Genomic DNA, 22,221 nt, shown 5'->3' with positions numbered 1-22,221 from the left:
CCCTGCAACTGCACATTCACCTGTACAACTTCCAGCCATGACGGGGATAACCACGCTCATGCTTTGGGTACATGGCGTACACCAGCAGCAGGGTGCATTTTCTCCTGAACAAGGAGGGGATTTGTGTTTCAGGAGACAAAGTTCTTGGGGATGATTTTGCTTCTGTATTAAATACTTCCTCCCTTAAATTAAAACCAGGCAACTTGCACTTTGAACCCTTCAAGAATCAAAAATAGAAAAGGGGCTGAGAGTCTTCCTTTTGAAATTATTCCGGTTTTGCTTCTTGGATGAATTTAGTAACAGTTTCTCTGGAGTAAAGAAATTTTGGCCACGTGCCTTTTGAGCCAGATGAGAGACCAAGAAAACAACCTTTCCATCCAAAGCCAATTTGGATCAGAATCATTTTCTTTCTGCTGACAGACAGGCTTTCTGGCGTAGAGCAAGGTACTTGGCATGCACTCTTCCTGCTTTACCGAGGAGCAGAGGTCACAGGGAACCAAAAGACCAAGACTGCATTGGATAAGACCTGTCAACGCCTACAGTTTAATCTGATGCTGAGCCACTACCCTGTACGCAATGTTACTGCAAAACCCACACATATATGGCTCCTACAAAGAAAGTGGTGTTGCAGTTTTTGCAGCTCATAAAGCATACCTTGTGGGTGGTACCTAGCCTGAGCCATCTTCTACATGGGATCAGATCCTCACCATCGTGTGAAACCACAGTCAATTCTCTCTGACAAGTCTGTGTTTGTGGTTGTCTGGCAGCATCACTGGTAAAATGCTGAAATGGCAAAAACCCAGCCTTGAAAGTGCTGAGCATCCTCATTTCCCTTTGATTTAAATGGGAGCTGATGGCACACAGCACCTTGCAGTATTTGGCCCTGTGTCGGCAGATACTGGCTGATCTTCTCTGATGGGCTGTCAAGGCTGTCCTTTTTTCCATATCTTTTTTTTCCGAGGATGAGGTTTGCCTAGGATTTCAACTTTGCAAAAGCAAACTAAGGCAAAAGCTATTCTTCCGGAGACAGAGAAGAGAAACTGCAGTTCCCTTTCTGTCTGTGTTTTCAGTGTTTGCAGCTCTATCCGTATTAAGTGAGTAGAAAAAAAAATGGGATGCTATTCCAACAGTGGAGCTAATTATTCTTCACAAACACAGCTAATCGAGCCTGCAGGGTTGCAATCATTCCTTATAGATGGGCATCAGAGGAGAATAAAATGTGTCTTCTAGCCTACTGCTAACCCCAAAATTAGAGGAGCCAGGGAAGTACAAGAACTGAAACTGCCTGTCTCCTGAAAAGGGGTCCTGGTTCAGTGGGAGGGGAAGATTCCTGCCCTCCGGGTCCCTTTTACAGCTCAGTAGCCCTCCTGCCAAGTTCTTGCTATCAACACCTATAATATTTAGCACCACGATCATGGTCAGGTTTTCTCTGCTGGCAAACAGAAATCAGAAGCATGCAAAGCAGAGGTGTGCATGAGGATGGCGATGCTAGATCGTCCCTGAATTGTGAAAGCACGGGGCTCTGAAACACAAAGCTGCCAGGGGTACACCAGCATTTTTCAAACCTGTGAGTTGCACTCATTGGACGATAGAGCCTGGTTACATTGCTTTCCTCTGGGAAATTCCCTGCGGCAGGAAGGCGGTTGAACTACCGTGGTTATAACTTTGATATCCAAATGAATATCTGCTAGCCTCAGGCAACTGGGCTTCTGTTAATTTTGACCAGGGAGCATGATACACTGTGGCAAGCCGTGTCACTTAGGATTGTGTCTGCTTAGACATGATGCCTCTGAGTAATGTAATTTATATTTCATGCACAATTGAAGCAGCTAATGGTATAATTCTCCAAGGGGGAAACAAGTTGTTACAGCATTAATTACATTGAAGTTGCCATTTTTTTTTCCACCCTGCACCGAGCGCTTTCGAATCCCCAGCTCAACAACAACAATAACTGGTATCACATAAAAGGGTTTCTGCCCCGGCAGCCATGGGGGTGTCTTGGGTCCCTTCCCTTCAGGGGTGGCAGCCTGATGGTCTCCGCTGAGGGCTTCGGGACCCACTGGCTGCCATGCCTCTGGCCCAGCCAGCTGCCGGCTTGCGAGGGCAGGCTGCCTCTTGCATGTGCAGCCCAAAACTTCAGCTTGGAGCGGGGAGACGGGGTTTGGAGAAGCAGTCAGACTTGCAGAAATAGTGTTGGAGAAGTCAGGAGAGGGTGTCAATCCTGCGCATCCCAAGAGGTGGCGAATACTTGAGTACGCTGGGATTTGGAGGAGGGATAGCTGAGTGCCTGTGTGTCTGCTTCCTTGGTGGCTCTCCACAGTGACTGTGACCGCTGGGGAGCAAGGATAATTTAAGAACCGTGGGAAGAGTGGACAGAAATGATAAAAAAACCTCTGATATCTCTGCTAGCCTGGCTTTCCCCTCTGCACAGCAGTCACAGAGAGGGTGCCCTGCCTTCTGCCTCTCAGCTGCTGCTGCAGCAGCAGCAATGAGAAAGCATGCGCAGGGGAGATGAGCACAACCCTACCAAAGCCAAGCAGCCCCAGGGTGTCACAAGGAGGGGGATTTGTGTCTGGGGAAGAGCAACCGGCGGTTTGGTAGGTGGGAGCCTTGGGGTCTCACCCAGTCTCGGAGGTCGGGCGGCAAAGGGAGCTGGGGGCTCCCAGGCACTGGGACCAGAGCGAAGGGAGACAGCGCTGAAAAGGCTGACCCAGGCGGGGGGCAGCAGTGCTGCGGGCGGGGGGAAGCCCTTATGACCAGAGCTGAGCCATGGTGGCAGCCTCGGGCAGGCAGAGCGGACAAGGCAGCCTCAGGCAGGGTTTCGAGGGCTACTGGCTGTGTGTGGCTCTGGGCTACAACGGGTGTTCTCTTTTTCCAGTTTGCCTACGGCATGAAAAACCACGGAGCTAGCAGCTGAGCTAGGAGGAGGTGTAAAAATAGAGTCACAGCTACATACCTCGATATGCCTGGGCTGGATGTAACCCGAGTGTGCATTGCCGTCAAAAAAAGAGGAGAAGGGGAAAGCAAAGGGCAGGAATTACACAACTTAGGCTGTTATGAACAGTGCTGAATTAAAAATAAAACTCTGTGTGTGTGTTTTGGCCCAGTGGCACGTCTGGGAGGGAGCGCAGCATGCTGTGCTGCCAAGTGTGAGGCTGGGATCAAGAGGAACATCTGTGTTCGGGCTTCCCACACTGTCAGGAGACTGGAAGGGTGGCACAGATGACACCTCTAATCATGAGGAGGAGGAGGGCAGTGTGACAGGGTGGACAAGGGAGGTGGCCTTTGCCTATGCTGAGAGCGCTGCCTGTAGCAGCAAGCATCGTACACACTGAGAGCCGGCAACTGTCTTCGTGGTGGCCCAGATCACAGTGCAGCAAAGTCCCAGGGAGGATGCTAAGGAACATTTGCGCTCCCCATACTCAGGCACTTATTTTGTGCAATCGTTTATGTCAAACTATACAGAAACTGAGTGCAGATCCATATGGAAAATGATGCCACGCATCTATGCAGAGATATTCCAAGCATACCATGGGACATAAGATCTGAAGGAGGGAGAACTGGAAAATTATTTATTCACGGAGAAATGCAGCTTGTAGGAAGCCAAGATTATTCGGTTCAGTTGAAGTTTAAACTGGAAAACAGCTTTGGCAGGAAAAGAGTATGAAGAAATTGTTTCTAAAAATTCATTAATATCTGTTTCATATCGTCACTTCCAAAAGCAAATATTTCTATGAGGAAGAGAAATTCAGGTATCGTTCACTAGGGGACTCAAGGACCATTCTCCAAGAAGAGGAGCACAAATGCATATATATCATGTGCCCTCAAAGTGGTTAAATATAAATCAGTGACTAAATAATATTAGCATATTAACCATTCATTGATGTGGGGACTCCACCTTCCCAAGTGGATGTTCTTCCCCCAAGACTGTCGTGTCCCTCATGCTCTGTCCCTGACTCTGTGGGGATGCTGCTATTTACACAGGAGCCGGTGAGGAGACACAGTAACCTCCATCCCTCTGGAATATGCTGCTGGCTAAGAGCTGGACACTGTCCAGCAGGATGAGATACTGTGTTTCAGTCTCTTTCTGCAGCAAAACCACAATTGAACCCCACTCTGTAATATTTTAGCTGTGAACCTTAATCCACTGTTTTTAGTTCCTGAGGTGTTTGGGGTGTCTGCACTGTTCTGGTGACAGCAGCAGAGATGTATTTTTAGTTCCTTGTGAACCCAGCTCTGGATCCCTTATCTGAGGAGCAGGACCCTTTTTTCTTGATCTCTGTATAAATCTGAAAAACAAAACGATCCAGGGGGAGATGTGAAATAGAGGTACTCCTGTGGGGTAAACCCTTTTGGCTGATGGAAGCATTTCATGGTGCAGCCAGGCGGATAGGTACAGATAGACCCATGCTTGCTCCAGGCATGCTCAGGGCTAGCTAGATGCAAGCCACCTCCAGCCTGGGAGCCAGATAGCCAAGGGTCAGCTGAGGCCCACCTCCAGGCTCATGGGGGACCTGGCCACTACAGCAGTGTCTGAGCCAGCTCTGAGTGGCCACCCAGCAAGCCTGGGTTTGGCTGCAGTCCCTCGCAACTCCAGCAGTGACGCAAAGTGCTGCTCACCCACTGAGATCCACTGGACTCATTGCTGAGTAAAAGTTGTAGCAGAAGCCAAGGCTTGGGGTCCTGACTCTGCACTGCTTCTTTCCTTTTTTTTTTTTTTCCCCAATACAGATAATTCATGTCAGGGCTCGGCGGCCTTGTACAGCTCATCACCTTGGGAAATCAGGCTGGTGATGTGGGGAACCTCCACATGATCTGAGGTTGCTGGCTTTAGGCATTAGGGATGTCTTCAGCTGTTTGTTTAAAATCAGAGCTGGAAGCTACACAGTTTAGAGCTGGAGCTGAATTTCTGCTTAATCTCCACTTGCAAGAAAAGTGTGTCAATTTTTTTTTCCTTAAACAGTGAGGTAATGAAAGGAAAAACAAGGCAGATTTGCCATTCTGGGAGCTGCTGCTGTATATCTGGGCTTCCGCAGAGAAGGCTGGGTATTGCTATGAAGCTGTTCCAGAAGGAATGTCAGAAATATGCTTTTACTGATGAATAGGCAGAAGCCATGCTTTCAGATAGGAATATTTACCTGCCCTGCCATACACCCCAGCTTCTGCTATGTCCACGATATAATAATCCAATCCATTTCAATATCCTATTGCTCTACAATAGCCCGGAATCTCTCCATTTGGAAGAAAGGGGCCACATTAACATTCAGACATTAATCCACACATGCTAAGCACGTTTATACCTGCTGCCATATACCTATGGACCTGGATCAGGGCTGGACTCCAGCTCCCCCAAAATTCAGAGGTGTTTGGTTCTAGGATCTCCATCTTTCAAATCTCGCCTGCTGATCTCAGTCAAGCCTCTGTAACGTGCTTTCTGAGCCCCGTGCTACAGCCTGCCTGCTGTGCTGTGGGCATCCTGCGAGCCACTGTCAGGCAGCCTCGGCTGCAACAGGTCAACAAGCTAAGCAAGTTGTGCTTGTGGATAACGGTTGGGGAGAAGGGCTGTGGCACTGCCCTTGCAGCATGAGCCATGGGAATGGACCGCTCACAAAACAGACCCACTGAGGCTGCTAGTGATGGACACTACTGCATGGCCTGACATCTCCTGTCTATCCTCACACAAGAAGCCACAGGGAGGCTGGTCCATTCCCAATAGGTTGAGAGGAGCGTGCACAGGCTGTTTCTGTGTGTAAGGCTGCAGCGACCTGTCTTTGCCCTTTATGGTCCTCAGTCAAGTGAGGTGTAGCCTGGTCTTCATGCGTAACCATCTTTGCAACTCCCATGCAGGAGTAAAGGCATCCCAGGCATTTAAATCCAGCTCCACCAGCAAGCCGGGTCCCCTCATCCCTTGCCCCACCTCGTGATGCTGCTCCATCTTCAGGCAGCACGGCAGTGCCAGCGTCCAGCTGGAGAGGTGCCAGGAGCGTGCGGGGAGCTCTGCTCACATCTGGGAAGGCTGGAAAAAAGCAGACAGAAATAGCCAGCATTTCATAAGAAGCCTCATGAGGGCTGGCACCATGGCTGCGCTCTGCCAACCGTCAGAGTTCAGATAAGCTTTGACAAAGCATCCAAATTCTCTTCTAATTTCAGCCTTTTCTTGCTTTTGGCTCAGCACCAGCCTGGCAAGAGACGCATCAGAGGGGATGGAAAAGAAGGCGAGAGTGTGCCTATCGAAGAGAAACCCTACACCTTTACACATGCTGAAATTATTTTTGCCCCAGCCTTGGGCCCCTTTGTGAAACAAGCATCCATATCTGCAAATGCTCCTTAGAAAGTACATGGTGACAGATTTGTGTTTAACCACCAAAAACTTCCACCCAGGCTTTCTCTCAAAATTAAGCAGGTTTTGTTTTGCTCGCAAGTGTTAGCCCTCAGGACTGTGGCACTGACCCCCTCAGTTGCTGTCTAGGCTGGTCTTGCTGCCCTCAATGATGACCTGATCCTGCAACAACCCATCTTCCCTTGACCCAATGTCCTCCATTTCTTTTGATTAGAAACCACAGTGTAGAAAGGGAAGGAGTTAATAAATATTTTCTCCATATCCCAGTGCAAGGATGGGACTGAGCAAAAACACAGGGGCAAATCAAGGAGTGCACCAGCTTGGCCATCACAAAGCAGTGGAGGCCAGGGGCAAACAGCCTTTGGCAGCTACGGGATCTGGATTCATCAGGCATGTAGGAGAAGCACTCTGGCTGCCTGTCTGTTCCCTACCTACCAAGCCTATCCATAATGGTGCTAAATGTGTAGTTGGCTTTGCAAGTAAAAGCTATTCATCAAGAAGTACACATAGTCATTTCTGAAAGCCACAGCTTTCAGATGGTCTTTTAATCCTTGCTAGATATATGAGCACTCTTTCTTGTGGCTCAAATGGAAGTTAGGCTTTGGACTAGTTGCCCATAGCCCTACCACTGACATACGATCTGCTGCTAGGGTGAAGACCTCAGCAGAGAAAGAAAAGCGAGACTCCAGCAGCGGGTTCCTGCAGATCTGGCCAAGCCTCCATCAACGTTGAACTGGGTGGACACGTACGTGTATCAGCAGAGCCCTGGCAAATCCAGAAAAGAAAAACGAGCCACATCCATGTCATGCCGCCCAACCGTGAGCACATGCAAGAGGGCTTGGGGTACCTCTGCAGACCTGGGAGAGGTCTGAGACCTGACAGCCAGCCCAGACCAGCAATTCGCAGGACTCTTTGGAAAGGAAAATAGGCAAGTGCCAAAAAAAATCCCTCCTGTGCCCCAAAACTGATCCCAGATGAGCCCGCTTTATACAGGAATCACCTTGTATTGTATCACCAAAGAGGCAGCCCTTGCTGCCACACAAGCAGACAGCAATCCTTCCAGATTTAATGCAACAGCCGTGTGTAATGACACAGACACAGTTCATCACAGAGGCAGGTAGCAGGGCCCTTCGTTCTCATTCATGTGAATATAATGCCCACAGCAACGCAACACATCAACATTTTTAGAGCCAACAGTTTGACTTTCATTGCTCTGTTATTTTTAATCATTTTAATCTGCTTTTTTAGCATTCTACTTCTCCATTTTACTTCAAAACAAGACAAAAAGTATTCAACAGCTAATATCTCTGTTTTTAATGGCTTGAAAAATAATGAAGGAACATTAAGCAGTTCCTGAGCCTTTTGGAGCATCGATATTTTTAAAGATGAGATTGATCAAAGAGGCTGTGAATTCTAATGGAGATGGATTGGCTCAGCACAGTAATGCCAGCACGGAGGCCGGTTCAGTGTGGATCCCAGCCTCTCCCTCTCATCTGCTATGCACTCCAGCGGCCAAAACCTCTTTGCTGAAGCAAGACCCTGCCAAGTATGAAAAATCCCACATTTCATATAAAGGTCCGGGGTTGGGGAATTCATTTTTATACCAGCTGATTGTTTGTGCCACTGCTTCACTGCAAGCAGGGGACAGAAAAATCCTCTCCCTGAGGCTGCTCTTGTGTGTCTGAGCTACCCCAGCCCGAGACCACACCATGCCTGCATTGCAACGCAGGCAGCTCGGCAGCGCATGAGGAAGGCAGGAAAGGAGATTTTAGTTGACTGATTGCACATACCTACTTCTGCTGTGAATCTGCCCAGCCCCCTGGTGAAGCGGGGCTCGGTAGCCTGCGTCGTGGGGATGGCAAAGACCCACACAGCAGGCAGCATGGCTCCAGAGCCCACCTCTGCATGAGTGCGAGGAGAGGCCAGCGAGGACTCTGCCCTGCCACCAGCACTGCGGGACCCTTCACACTCTGCTGCTGCTCTGTCACCTCCTCAGCCAGGGCTCGTGCATGCAGCTACTTGTGGAGCGATGCCTTGGCTTGCCTTGCTTTCTGACTGCTCCGCTGAGTCCCTGAGAGGAGCACAAGCATCCTAAAGGGATTTTTTGTTTGTTTGTTTTCCTTTCCTTTTTTGTGGGAGGGACCCACCAGTTTTACAGCAGCCTATAAATTCAGTGGTACAGGAGGCATCTGATCTCTGACACCCTAAGTTTGCCAGAACCAAAGGCACAAGCCTCATCTGCTAAATGAGGTGAAAGCCACCCATTCCCTATTTCCAGGCAGTGCCGGAACTTTGAGAGGGACAATTGGCAGGGGACCCAGCTCTGCATCTGATGCCTCTTTAAAAGCCGCTCCGCTGTCTTTCCCTGTGGCAGGGCTGTTGCTTTCTCCTCTGTGGGTGAATTCGGCTGAGCTTTTGGATGTGGAGCAGGAGGATGAGGTGTGGGGCAGCGAGGCGAGGAAGCGACTGGCAGAAAGATCTTATTTTTGTGGGAGAGTAACCAAAAGAGCAGCTCATGGGACACGCGCAGCACCCTGCATGCAGTTTGCACATGCTTTCTGTAGTAGGAGCCTGGACACGAGGGCTTGAAGAGCCAGGAGGAGAGACCCAGGGATGAGCTGAGACACCGGGTGCTGAGGGCAGCCACCAGCCCCAGCTCAGCTGCAGGCAGCTCTGCAGCATATCGACACCAAGCCCTGATGGCCAAGGGCTTCTCCAACCACCAGGAAGGGCTCCCTGGGAAACCGCTCTCCAGGTCTTCTCTGCTGGCAGTGTCGGCACCAAAGCAGAGCTGAAAAGCCTCCACACCCCGTCCCCTGGAAATGAGCTGCTGCTTCTTTACATCCCTCAATCCGTAAACCTTGTCAGGGGATAGCCTTTACACCCTAGATTTAAGACGATGTGGTGACTATAAATATTATGCTTTGAATAAAAGGGTTGTGAATACTAGACGGGTCCATTTATTGTTAAATGTCATATTTCACTGTTTTAATACTCGTCACCCCAGGTGCTGCATCGGCAGGTGAGAGCGCAGAGCCCCACAGCACACAGTGGTTTCATTGTCAGTGGGCAGACAGTGCTGCACAGGTAGGACGAGGAGGCCACTGAGGGGGCTGTGCTTTGAAGTTTTGCCAGCATGGCCATGTCACATAGGAATGTAAAGAAAACATCTCCCCGACCCGGCACCGTGCTAGCACAGCCATTGCACAGGTCCACATCCTTCAGACAGACCAGACCTTGCGCCAGTGCAGCCCGTTACGGAGCCTTGGCTGGCCTGGGGTCTTGTCACACCAATGCTCGCTCTTCACCAATGCCCGCTAATTATGGCAGCGGTGATGGGGAAGCCGTAGCTGCCTGCCTAATTAAGCCACAGTGGAGAACTCTTCAGCTGCCCTGCTCCCGCTCTGTCATTTTGCATTAGTACCTTTTTATCACAATGGTAGCGCTTCATAAATAAGCAAAGCGCACACAGGTTAGTGTGTCTTTTATTTGTGTCACCATTATTTTTCATTTTGGAGGCTAGTATTTATTTGTGCTCTGTTTTTACAACTCCTGCTCTTTTCCTCCCTGGCTGCTTTAAGAGTGTGGAAGGCAAGATTTAATGCACCTGAAACACCACAATTAGCCCCATCATGCTAATAAATTGAAGGAAACAAACAAATACTAGAAATCATGGCACTTTGGAAATTCCCCTGCACTGCAGGAAGAAGGCCTGCTGGTCAGGGCACATTGATTTTTTTTCTGAATCCATCCACGCAGGATTCAAGGACAGGACAAAACACTATTAAGTCAGCAAGCAGAATGCAGTAAATAATGAGTGAGCTGGAGAGGGCTGAGACTCTGCACTGGCTGAGTCCAGATATAAATTGTGGTGAGCTATGTGTCTCGGCATCACGGGGACACTGTCTCTGCAGTGCAAGGGAAACCCAGACAGGTAACAGGAGCTGGAAAAGCCAGTCGGGACTCCAGAAGTTTTGCACGTTGTTTTCGTTGGGGAGGCAGAAATAAACTCCTTTCCCCATTCCACAAGAAGTTCTGCTGCTCTGGAAACCTGTGTGGATAAATACCACTGGTACTGTTGGGGCACAGTATGTCTGTGCCAGATGAAGGCGTTAGTGCAGGGGAGGTTATGCTAGGGAAGCAGGGCTTCTACCAGCGGGGTTTAACTGGGATGAGCTGTGTCAAAACACTTTGCCGTCGTTCTATTGCTGCTATACCTGTGCTGGCAAAGCGCTTTTCCTTGTGTAGAGATGCTCTCTGGCCTAAGGCTTGTTTGTGAAGGAAGGAAAGGGGAGAGCCCAACAGATAAAAGCTTTCCACAGAGCAGCAGGAGGGAGAAGGCAACCCATTAGCTTTTCCGCTCCTTTGTTTGCCTTTATCGTCTCCAATCCTCCATGTACTTCAGCATGTCAACTTCCCCCAGAGTTCAGGGGAACTAATCACATACGTAAAACCCTTTGTGCGATCAAGTACATGCAGGGCCGGGGTCCTGGTTAAGTGACGCAGGGAAACTGGAGAAGAGAGGAGGCCCCTGCTTGAAGACTCACTGCTGATCAGATGACTGGGCTACTTCTCGTGCTTTGACCCACACGGAGCTGCAACGTTGGCAACCCTTCAGGAGGGCGATTCAGAGCATCCCTGCAGAGCACCAAGCACCACTTGTGACTCCCAGTTGCGAATTCTCACGATTTAATCACAAGTCTTATGCTTCATCATGGTTTTCTTCCAAAAAGCAACCACATGCAGCAAGAATCTCAGCTTTCCTTTTCTGGAAATCTCTCTTGCCTTCCCTGTTACAAAGAAAACCCCGAAATAGTTGAATTCTCCTAGGCCAGAAACCAAAGGGTGCCAAAGAACTGGCAATCACAGAAAACACCTTTCCGAAAAAGTCTCATGATGTGCTAACTGATTTGATGGTTTGCGACACTGATGTATGACACTTGGGCTCTGGGACGTACTGGCGACATTGAAGGAATATACCATTTAATACATTTGAAAGCAAGCTGTGTTTATTCACATTGAAAACATAAAAAGGGAGAGCCTGGAAGTAAATCAGAAAAATATTATCTCAATTTACATTAGCTCTGGGAAACAGTGGCAGTTACTGGCCTTGTAGATAGGCAAAAGGCTCTTTAGTATTACCACTGAGATGACGTCGGTGCCAACACGACAAGGCAGCTTGAGATGAGCTTTTCCTCTGAGCTACTCCTACAACAACTGGTCTCAGCATCCAGCTCTGCTCCTGCCTTGAATTAATCTTTGTTCACTTCTTGATCCTTCCTTTCTCCCCCACCCCTTATCCTCTTCAATACCCGTAGCAATGAGCACAGCCCCCCCAGAGTTATTGTCAGCCCGGTGTGTGGTGGGAGGGGAAGTTTGACTCGATGCAACCTCATCCGAGACCTGGAGCACCTCTGACAGCCGTTCACCCTTTAGCCTGCCCTGCCTCTGCCCCCCGCACCCTTCATGCTGGCCCTGGGGCGTTCAGGGAGCGTGGCTAGTCTTTTGGCCGAGGGGGAACAGGGCAAGCTCCCCCTGACCTACACCCAGGGCCTATCTTCTTCCTTGCAGTGGGGCACCACCAACACCAATGTCAGATAGCCTGACCCCCAACAGTGCCTTGGGGTGGTTTAAGCCCCTCTTCTTCCTCGGTGGAGACAGAGAATGGCATCAACAGGGACCAGCAGATGCCATTTGGCTTTGGCCCTTCTCTCAGAGAGAGCAAGAAGCCACGCTCTCCTGTGACAATGACATCTTGAGTCAGTCCTAAGAGGGTTGCCAAGCAGTGCCCAGTAGTTTCATTTCCTTTCATTTTGGGGAATTCTCTCTAAATCTTTCTGCTTAATACTTGGCATCTTTGCAAGCTGGCCGCTAACTCAGGAGCTGGCATGAGGCACAACAGAGACATACCACATGTCCTATACTTTGAAAATTAAGTCGTGGTGGTCAAATCCTGACTTGTCAACTACAGTGTACTGCAACCAAGTATATTATTTTTTCAGGCTTAGTCTTTAATGTTGTAAGAGAAAAAAAAAGGACAGCAGCATGCAAAAATAAAGCCCAAAAGAGTGTATGATGCAGAATAACCTGCATCATAAAGTGACCATAACAAGCCTTGAGGAGGCAGCTTCAAGTGTGTTAAAGTGAAGATGTGGGACTTCTAACCCAGATCTCACCTCCCACACTCATCTTATACCCAGCAGTCAGGAAGGAGCTTGAGACAAGACACTGCTGAGGTCTTCCCCCTGCAATGCCTATGGTTACAAGCTCTCCCCTCCCTAGGCAGAGCACCCAGTGAAGATTTAGGTGACACATGTCATTGAGCTGCCACCTCACCTGCGGAGGGGGATGGAGTCACCATGCTAAAAGAAGGGCCAGTCTTGGACTTCAGAGCTGCGAATATCCCTGTTTCACAGGAAGCTGTGGAAATAGCCCCTCTTATCTCAGCCCTACAGTCGCTGTTTCCAGATGCTACTGCTTGACACTTCTGCACGTCAGTGTTTCCGTCTGCGTGTCACCTGGCCAGGCTTCACTCCCTGCCTAAGCTCTAGTCCTTGCTTTTCAAGTATTTCTGAGCAGAAGAGGTCAGTTCCTACCCCGTGGACTGCAGCAGTGTGACAGCAGGCATGTTGGCTCAGAGGAAGTTATTTGTTGGCCCATTCCGATGCCAAACCCAGGTGAGCTGCATCTGGGCTCTTGTGGTGATAACCAGCAGTGGCACTGATGAAAAGCCCTGGCACTTGCAAAACCGGCTTCTGCCACACGAAGAGGAGCACACAGCCCACGTCTCCCTGCATGTCAGACATGTTCTGGACCGGGAGATTTCCCCACCGAACAACCAGGGTTGTATTTCCAGGCATCTGTTGCAACGCTGTTATCCTCTTGCGCATTCAGCCATCTCTGCTTGCACAGGCTACACTTTCCCCTGTGCTGGCTTGCACCAAGCTTGCCTTTTTCCATTTAATTCTCAGAAATGCAAATGATCACTAAACCCCTTCTGCGCCCCAATTTTTAGAGGGATAATTATTAAATTGCATTTGGAAAAAGTAGGGTGATGATTCTCATGACCCAGCAACTTTCTGCTGTAGTGAAAGGGGCATGTTGTAGGGTTATCACCAAGACAGGAATAGGATTAAGAAACTCCTCCTTTATCCAATTAGAAATCCCTCTACAAAAGAGAGCAGGTAGGAAAGCTGAGGGAGACTAGAGCAGCCTCCAAGTACAGCAGCAGAGAGATGAAGAAATAGGCTATTTTCAAATGTAGGTTGAGCGGTGGGTGAAATGGTTTACGTGCTCTGCAAGAGAAGGGTGTCACAGCCTGTGCGCTGGGAGAGCCCCTTGTCCCCTGCATGGGTGGTGTTTGTCAGGAGACATCAGGCACTAAAAAATCTAAAAAGTCCCCAGGGGGTTTACCAGATTACTCAAGATGAAACTTTTTATCGGAAAAAAAGACTCGTGAGTCTAGGCTGAATGTGAGGATCCTGCCTCAAAACAAGACAGGCAGGGCTGTCCCCTCATGGATTCGAACCCCTGATCTAAACTGGGAGAACAGGCTTCAAGCTGTTTTCTTAATCCCAGCTGGGTCTGCAGCTGCCTCAAAACCTTTTTCCTCTTTCCTTGCTGAGAGGGAGAAGACAAAAGGTTTGAGATACCAATATTTTCAGGCCCAAATAATCCCATCCTCTTCTGTGCCTGGCTCCAAAAACTGTCTGTGAGATAGGTAACACCGTACCTTCAAAACAGTCCCTGATTTTGGATGCTGTGTGGGCTGTGTGCATTGGAGGTGCTGACTGTGCACCTCCTGTCACACACAGAGTGCTTCGAGGCAATTCCCGTGTAACCCTGGCCAGCACCTCCTCTCTCGTCAGCCACCCTTTTCCTACAGCTAGCCATCACAGAGCTGTGCACAGAAAGCCATTGCTGACCTTGTCCCTCATGGAGGCTCAACCCCTTAATCCCTGTCACTAGCTTGACCAGGACAGGAGGAGTCTTGCCCAGGTTAAATACCTCCTTGCAGAGGTGTTTACCCTGGTGGTAAAACACCTCCTCGTCCCCGTGCTCTCAGCAGGGAAGCAAAGCTCCCCTGCACTGGGAGAAGGCAGCCCCTGCAGCATGCCACGGCTGTTATGTCCCTGCTCTGCTGCATTGGGGGAGTGCTCTCCACCCCGAGCTACACAGAACATCAGCCTCTTGCCGTGCTTGCCCCAGTCCTGTGATTGCAAGCCCTGACCTCCAGCTGGTCCCCTGCACTCCTTTGTGTCCCCAGATCAACTGATGCTCCTGCCCAGAAGGCAGCAGAAATCGGGGACAGGAACTGGGCTTAACCCAAACCTCTCTGCGGGAGTGTGGGAGCACCGGAGAGGCTCCCTTGGTGCACAGCAGCCTGTTGCAGCAGTACGAGATGGCCTGGTGCAGACCTAATAGCACAGTGCCGCGGCCCCACACAGGTCGTGTCACCAGCACAGCCCTTTTCCTCTGCTCCTCCTGGAGCCCCGGCTGGCGGGGAAGCCCTGTGCCTGGCTGCTAACGCCGCTGCACATGCATTTTGGTTTTTAAGCTGTTGCTCACAAACAGAAGTGTTCAGATGAAAAATAAACCTCTTAAAAATCCCAGCCTATTCACTCCTGGCAGTCTGGTATTCCTTCAAACTGTCAGACTTAGCAGATTGTTTACTGGAAACGGTTCAATTGGCAGGACCTTCTGCTGTGCAGATGAAATTTTAAAATCCCGTCTCTTGTTGCGCTCAAAGTCTCTCTTTCCATTACATGGCTTTGCAGAATTATTATTCACTTGTTTCCCATTGAATCAAAAAAATACCCTCTCTCTTTCATTTCTATGGTAAAAATGTGCAAGTGATATTAGCCCTCATGCTTCAGGGCACAAGCCAACAGCTAAGTGCTTGGGCTGGAGAAAAAACTTCCTCCGATGGGCACAGTAATGAAGAATGGTCAATTATCCCCGAAGCGTCCCACCTGGCCAAGATGGGGAGTCGCACTGTTCGGCTGGACAGACAAGTGGTGCACAGCATGGCACCCTCTGCACACCACCCATCCTCATCCGGGGAGGAGTTGCTCTAATAAAGAAAAGCTCCTGCAAATCCTGATCTTGCAGATTTGGGCACTTCCCTTCTCGTGTGCAAGTGCAGCTGGAGAAAGAGCTTTAACCTGCTTTGTCAGGGTCCTGTTGCTGCCTTTGCACTGTGTTCTGTGAGCAGCTACACCTGTGGGGCTGGGGCCTCCTGCTTTGCCACCTCTTTGGGTCAAATGCCCCACTCCCTTTTCCCTTTGGCTAGATGAATGCCTGCCGATCGCCAGCAGGAAAGGCTACTGCAGTCAACTTTGTAAAGTTTGTTGGGGCTTAAGACAGAAGAACCTGCCATGGATCTGCGGTCTTCCCTGTCCCACCTCCCCATGACCTATGTCTGGAGTTACATCCCAAATCCTACCATTTGTCCTCTGCACCTTCGGCTGCTTTGTCCTCTAAGGAAAGTGCTAAAAGGATCTGCCTGTTCCTCTGCTGTGGTAGTGCCTTTGTTAGTTGCCTGTTAGGTGGTTCAGGGCTGCACGTGCCTTCTGGGAAGGATATCTTCCTCATGGGCCTCATATCCCACACTGCTTCTACCACGCAATGCTGGTGTCCAACAAGGCTTGGAGGTGTAGGGGACTTGCATCCTGAACAATGCATGGTAGGGTGGCAACTCTGACCCAGAAGACACTGCTCTGGCCTCTCTGACCTGATGCACTTCTAAGGATGCCAGGATTTTTAGGGAGGTGCCAGAGTTGTCTGCTCCTCTGCTACAGTTTCTTCCACTCATCCCTGGTTCTCAGCCTGCTGCTGACAACTTCCCTTATCGTGATGCTAACTTAAATAAGCCCATTTCCAAACAGGATCACCTCTGTGACAGTCCCCAAGGAGTCACACCTGCACACAGCTCTCCTTGGCAAGTGTAGGAGGTGGTGTTTCCATCAACACCCGCTGGTAACATCTCACTAACCTGAAAGTTGTCTTCTCCTGTGCCGTTGTCAAAACAAGTTGTTCCAAGAAACAGTTTCTCATGCAGTCAATGAAATGACTTCCAGAGATGGGCCTGATGTGCCATTCCCAGTCATCAGGGAATATTACGATGGCCCATAATCACTCTGTCAGCAGGTGGAGCAACTTCCTTTATCCTTGACACCTCACCATCAACCCAACCAGAGATCCTGTTCCTCTTGCTCATGGCTGCATTTCATAACTGAATAGATTGCACCCTGCAGCCTTACCCCCACTGTGGTGGTCCTTCATGGGCATCTATGGTCCCTGTGCAGTGCACGATTCATGCTGCTGTTGTCCCAGCCTTGTGAGAAACCTGTCCCAAAGCCAGCCTCTCAATTCGATGAGCACTTTCTCATGTTAATAAAACAAAAGAGCAGCAGTGCAAACATGGAGAATTAACAGGGTAAACCCACCAAAACGACAATTAGGACATACGGCCCTAAGCCTGTGACTTTACTTCTCCTTCCTGTCACCTTCCCACTCCCTGTGCCCTCCCTGGGGGACACTGAGGTTCACTGAGTGAGCGTTTGGGTTGCCTGGAAAATACCGTGTCCCCTACTACGGAAAAAGAGTGTTTAAAACGAAGATGGGAACCAAGAAGCATAAAACATCAAGTTTTGCAACTTCCAGCCTCTGCACATCGATGGGACAGAGCCAGGAAGCCTGGATATGTCCCACTGAACCAGTGATATCAGGGATGGAGCTAAAACGGTTTGTGGTGCTTCATTTCTCTCACTGCAGAACAGAAGGTGATCCTCTCCGCAGTGGGGGGCAGGTAAAAAAGGGTTGGGAGGACATCACTAGGAAAACTGCCTGCTACCAGAAAAGACATGGGGCAAGGGGGGCCCTGGGGAGCCGCCTGCTCGGTGCTGGGTTTGAGGATGGCTGGGCTTGCTCCAAGGGAGGCTCCGCCAGAACCGTGCAGGCACGCCTCTTAGTCTTGCTAAAGTAGCACAGATATATTTTTAAGCTGTGCTTTGGGGTGGGAATGCTCTGTTAACCAGCAATTTGTATTTCTTCTTGGATACAGGCAGTTCTTATTTTAGCTCCTGCACAAAGAGCTCCCTGCTGACTCGAGCATCGCTCCCCTCCTTCCCCATTCAGGCTTCCCCAACACCTCTGGGGCAGAAAATCAGCGCTGGCACCCGGTTCTCACCCCCGTCTCTCTCTGGATGCAGGCAGGAGAGACACACACAGCCTGCAACACACCCATGCATTGCATTTATGACAAGTTCAGGATCCTCCCTCTCCCAGAAAATCGAGTTATTTGGTAAGGATATTCCCCAATCATTGCAACACTGGTGCCACGATCTGATAGATGTATCTGTGTCCAGAGGTCACTGTCACGGGCTTTTTCCTGAGCAGCGTAGGTGGTCCTGCCCCCCTCCCGCCCTCAGTACCGGCGGGGTAAGCCGGACCCGGGCGTCACGCATGATGTACATCACAACTGCTTGTAGGATAACTGTCTTGCTCTGAAATAACAGCTGATTCCCGGCTAATAGATTCAGTAATCTGACACCCGGGCTGTAATAATTGTATCTGAACAAGGCAGGCTCCAGCCTCTGCCAGCCTTATTAGAATGAGTGATTGTTTCCATCAGGGATGTAGCTCCGGAGCATTCACCTTTCCCAGCTCCGAAATACAAATTGAGCTTCTGACCTTGGCGGATACGATAGCCGACCTATTTTCTCCTTTTTAAATAAGGAGAAATCAGACTTTGGAGGGGAAGCACCTGCTTTCTGCAGGCCTCCTTCTGCTGAGCTCCTCGCTATCGTGAGATCTTAGTTAAATATTTGGCCTGCCGTTATTAGCCAGGATGACAGCCTGCCTAAACCGCCAAGCTCCTCGTGTGAGGCACAGAGGCGCAATCCTCTCTTCCCACGGGGTTTGGGTTTATTCCTAATTTCTCTGCTCCCCGGCACGGCGCGGCTGTCAAAGGCAGCCCCTTTTCGCAGCGGCTGTGCAGACAAGCGGTCCCAGCAGCTGTGTGCCGGGTGTGTTTGTACCGCAATAACTGGGGGGATGGCACTGGGGACGGGGCTCAAAGCTGCACTGCTGCTGAGCAGCGCTCTTGCCACCGCTTCCATGCTCCTGGTCTTGGGCAGCACAGGAGGGGCTCTCCTGGAGTGGGGGGCAATGAGCCCCTCAAGCACCGATGGGGGGGCACTGTGGCTGATGCTGATGGGTTTGCAGCGGCGCCTAGGCATGCCCTGCCTGAAGAAGGAATCACTGCCCGCCGTGCTTGCAGCAACAGCATGGGAAATGCAGGACCAGGGAGGGGATGACTCCCAGGAGACTTCTCCTGGGAGCTGCAGGGCCATCCGCTGAAGAAAAACCACCTCCTGCCCTCAGCCAGGAGCCCTCCCGCCACCTCCTTCAGTCAGCAAGTCAACAAGCCTCAGTCGCTAATCCTGAATTTCCCTGGTGATGTGCCATGAGAGGCAGGTTTTCCAACAGGCTGCAAGCTCCATCCTGTGCTGTGGCTGTAAATATAGCTAGGAGGGAGATTTAGCCACAGTACCCACACCCCTTCTCATATTGCTTTTCCTGAGGTTAAACGTCTAACATCTGTAAAATATCACTCAGGTCTGCAACCGGCACGTGGTTCAGGAGGGGGCCAGCCAGGGTCCCCCCAGGGCTCTGCCCTGATTTATGGAGGTGTGCAGCAGAGTGATGTAAATCTGGGCATACATCAGATAACGTCGTGGGGGGATGGCATGCATTTTGTCAGAGCCAGTACGCTAACACGGGGAGGGTAGGAGCAGGGACAGCCCCGGGGTGTGCAGCTTGCTTTTATTTCTCCATCAAAGATGGTAAAAAAAAGCTGTCCTGCCTTGGTGGCTGCACAGAAAATCATGCCTGAACTCAGCAGCTGAGGCACGGGCAATGTTGTGGGAGATTCCTGCTGCTTTGCCTTGCTGCTCCTATTTAACTAAGAGGAGGGCTGGCTCTCGGACTATGGGCAAGTCCTATAGAGCTGGTAGTTCGACACAAAAGAGGGAGCCAGGCAAGGCGTTAGACCAGTGGGAAGGAGATTTATGTCTTTTACTGTCCATCTGCAAAGCAAAACAAAAATAGCTGAAACACTGGTTTTCTGCTTTATCGGCTCTGTGAATAAGCATATAAATTTCTATGACATTTCTGTAGGTTTGTTGAAGGGGAAAAAATTCATCCCTTAGGACCTGGCCAGCAGCAGTGGCAGCATATGGTCTGCTGAAATCAGTGGCTGAGTGCATTTTGTGTGTGTTAGCATTAAAAAGGTGACTTTGCGAGTAATTTCAGAAGCAAGGAGGGTTTTTCTCTTTTTTCCTATTTCTTTTCTTTTTTTTTTTCTTTTTTAATCCTGCCTAAGCTGATGCAGCTGTCGTAGCCAATAACTCTTGATAAGGGAGCTGGGCTGCGTTTTCTTGATTGGGAAGCACGAAGGGTGCAGACTTCGTTGCTGGCTTTTGGCCGCCTCATGGGAACAGGTCCAGCCTCTTCCTGGGAGGTGGAGAGGAGAAAGGCAAAGTCCCTGGTGCAGGCAAAGAGAGGAGTTAGGTGTGTTTTATTTTTCCCAGCAGCTGCAGCTCCCTCAGAGAAGGAGTCGGGGCCCTGTAAGTCCATGGGAAAGCGGCTTCAGTCTCCCAGCTGCACAAGGATGGATGGAGAGCATCGTTTCAAAGGTGGAACTCACTAGAGGAAAAACAAATACAAATAGGCAACTGTTTATGGTTGATAAAGTGTGGCTTTTTCTCTTTCATTGTTGACTAAAACCTCATGTTTTTTCCAGTGAGGGTGGCAGGAGCTGAAATGCGCTGTCAGAAAGATGTCTTTCAGCAGGCAGCACCTCTGGATGTTTATCTCCCTGCCATTGTGCTCCGGCACTTTGAAATGTAAAGGGAAGACGCTGCTAATCACACTGTTGCTTAAAGATCAACAGCCAGGCGAGATGTACTTTGTCACGTTTTCTCTTTGGTCTCTCTTTTTCCGCAATGAAAATGGTGACATCCACTCTGGGTTGTGCACCAGCACATGGCGGTGGGTTTTTAATGAACCGCTACTGCCCTTCCCCTGGGGTCTGACTCAGGGTCGCAGCTGGAGCCACCCCCGGAGCATGCCGATTGCCAACCCAGCCACAGATCAAGCCACTGGGGGAGAGCACCTTGGTGTGGCATCTGGTTTCCTCTGTTTCGGACCGAATCCATCCCATGTTACATTTGAGTCATATCGTTGAAGTCGGAGAGGATGAGAGATGTAACCGAAGGCTGAAAGACAAAAGTCTGATGTGGGATTTCTTATTAGTGGGAGAACAGAGAGCTTTAGGGGTATAAAAAAGAGGGAGTGTGAAATAAAGGAAAGAAATCACAGAATCACAGAATCAACTAGGCTGGAAGAGACCTCTGGGATCATCGAGTCCAACCTTTGACCTAACACCACTGTGTCAACTAGACCATGGCACTAAGTGCCACATCTAGTCTTTTCTTAAACGCGTCCAGGGATGGTGACTTCACCACCTCCCTGGGTAGCCCATTCCAATGCCTAATAACCCTTTCTATGAAGAAATGCTTATCTCTGCAAAGAAATGAACCTCAATATATGAAACCTCTTTCTCCCATGCTGGTCTAGGCCAGTAAATAACAGAGCAGAAAAGAAGAAGTAGGCACAGAAAGCTGGAGCAGTAGTTCATTGAAATTACATGGCTGAAGGGAGAGGGATATTTTCATTTTAAGACAGGAATTTATCGTGCTCCTGTCTTCTTCACTGTGAGATTAGCATAGAGGTCTTCACTTCTACTTTCCGCTATATCCTGCATGTGGGGAAAACCCAGCGACTCAAAGTTGTACAAGGAGCATAGGGAAAGGGAGAGAAATTCAGCTCCTCTCCTAATTCTGATTAAGTAGAGCAAACAAAGAAGAGAGCAGAAATGTGAACCACCAGTTCTTCCCCAGCAAAATCTCCACTGAATCCTATTACAGGGATATATCAAAAGCAATAAGACAATTTCCATCTTTTGCCTGCCTGATGGCCAAGAGAGGTATCATCAGTCAGCAGTGAGAAGGCTGGGCTGCACAGCAGATAATGCCGAGTAACTGAAGAAATGCACCAGCAGCGTATGGGTCAGGCATCGAAATACCACCCCCCCCGCGCCAGTTGTATTAGCTTTCACCAAACCTTTTTTGCCCCGTTCCGTTCTCCTCTGGGAGCGGCTCCCTGCCTCGCAGACTAAAGGTGGTTAAGCGCTTCCTTGGAGCACAGTCAGGGGGAAGCCACAGCTCATGCACAAGCCACAGTCCCTGTGCAGCCTAGGAAATGCCGTGCATTTTTGAGTGGCATCAGCCAGCTTTTCCTCTGTGGATAGCTTCTATCACTGCCACGGACGTGGGGTGCCGGGTACTGGGCAGGAGCAAGTCTGTGGACAGCTTCGGGTTCCGGGCGAAACCCTGGGTACCTCAAGGCACAGCGCTTGCAGGGAGAGCAGACCGCCGGCTGCTGAAATGATGGATGTGTGTCCCTGGCAAAGACCGCTCACCAGCCCGTCTGTAGCAATGCAAAATTGAGGGGTGAGCTCTCCTTGTGACAGTCAGGCTGCCTGCATGCAGCTGACTTAAGGACGAGGGGCTACACGGTGCTAAGCACGCCGCTCGCCTTCAGGGCCCCTTCCAACGTGATAAATACTTATTTAGATGGTGCCCTGCAATGTGCGGTTGGATACAACCCATAAATCCTGGTGTTAGATCGGTAAAATAAAAATCCAGTGCTGTGTCAGCTCGGCCTTTGAGAAGGCAAAGCTGATAAATAGAGTTTGATTGGCTCTTTCTACACCGATGCCCCAGAGCAACACCCTCTGCACGAGTGTGATATTG

This window comes from Nyctibius grandis, chromosome 2, assembly GCF_013368605.1.
Source record: "Nyctibius grandis isolate bNycGra1 chromosome 2, bNycGra1.pri, whole genome shotgun sequence".
Taxonomy (NCBI): Eukaryota; Metazoa; Chordata; class Aves; order Nyctibiiformes; family Nyctibiidae; genus Nyctibius; species Nyctibius grandis.
This window is presented reverse-complemented; position numbering follows the sequence as displayed.